The sequence below is a fragment of the Trypanosoma theileri genome (genome assembly GCF_002087225.1).
Source record: "Trypanosoma theileri isolate Edinburgh chromosome Unknown TM35_Tth_72_V1, whole genome shotgun sequence".
In the NCBI taxonomy this organism is placed as follows: Eukaryota; Euglenozoa; class Kinetoplastea; order Trypanosomatida; family Trypanosomatidae; genus Trypanosoma; species Trypanosoma theileri.
Genome location: NW_021639914.1, coordinates 4,062 through 5,361, shown reverse-complemented (window position 1 = coordinate 5,361; position 1,300 = coordinate 4,062).

Here is a 1,300-nt window from a genome sequence, read left to right as displayed (position 1 = left end):
CCACCGCACAGGTGGTACTCAATCCTCAGAGATACTGAGTTTGAATATAATGGATTTTCTGCAGAGGGTCGGTGTCCACTCAAGAATTTGGTTGTGTGTTGTTGGTTGTCTCCCTTTGATGCCTTAAAGAGAAGTTAGTGTGATGAATTCCAATGATGTGTTAATGTGTTCTGTCGTTATTGGATAATTGGGCTACTTGATTGACAATGTTGTTGTAGTGTGTGTTTGGGGTGGGGATTTATTTTGTTATTGGGTGTTCCTCTTTGGTGGTGGACCTTGAGGACATGATTGGATATGATTGCGAGGAATACGAGGGGAAAAAAGAGATACCCTTTTCTATTGGTAAGCTGTTACTTGTTCTTTTTTTTTCCTTCTTTTGGGGTTTTAAGGACCTGGGAGAAGGTATTGCAGTGTGTGTATTATACCAATATATTCCTCTTGCTGTACAGGGTTGGATTGCTGACTCGAGAGGGTTGTAACTTGACGAGATGGAGCCTCCTGCCAGGGGATCTTTTCAGGGTTTGTTTTGTGGTTAGCTATGGCTGTGGTTTTGTTACCTTCTAGCTGCTGCTCTACGATGGTGTAACTCTTTTGGTGTAGTTTTTATTTTTCACTTGGGTTGTGTTTTCTTGCACACAGGGTGTGATGCAGAAAATAAAGTTTACGTTCCTCTTTTTGTGAATAGTCAGTGTTATTGTTCTTTTTTTGCTTTATTGCATACTGATGATGATGATGAGAGGAGTAGTATTGACGCAACGCAGAGACGAAAGTGTGTGTTGTCTGTTGCACTGTCGCCTCTCTTGCAGTGGTTTTCTCTAGTGCCTGAAGGGGAAAGGAGGGGAGATGGTAGACCCACCAGGGACACACTTTGTTAATGTTAACATTTTTTTGTATGATGGAAAGGGAATGGGATTGTTTCTGTGTTGCTGCTTTTAACACAGAACAGAAAAGAAAGCAGTGTCAAAGAAAAATGAACTGGACAACCCGTTGGAATGTTGTGGATGAAATAAAAGAATGGAACTGTGTTTATCGAATGCATTGCAGTGGTGTTCCTCTCAGTGGAGAGTGGTGTTGCACACATCCTGTCTCCAGCCAAACATGAACATGTACTTGATATCTGCGTTGTGGTGAATAAAGGAGTCTTCTTCACTGATTGAGTATTGATACTGGAGTGAACACAACTCATTGTGCATGAGGATGACCCTTATCTTGCAGGATAACAGACTGTAGGGAGTAAATCACTGTGCAATGACACTGAATGGAAACCCATGCTGTATATTCTGAGTTAAATACAGTGTAC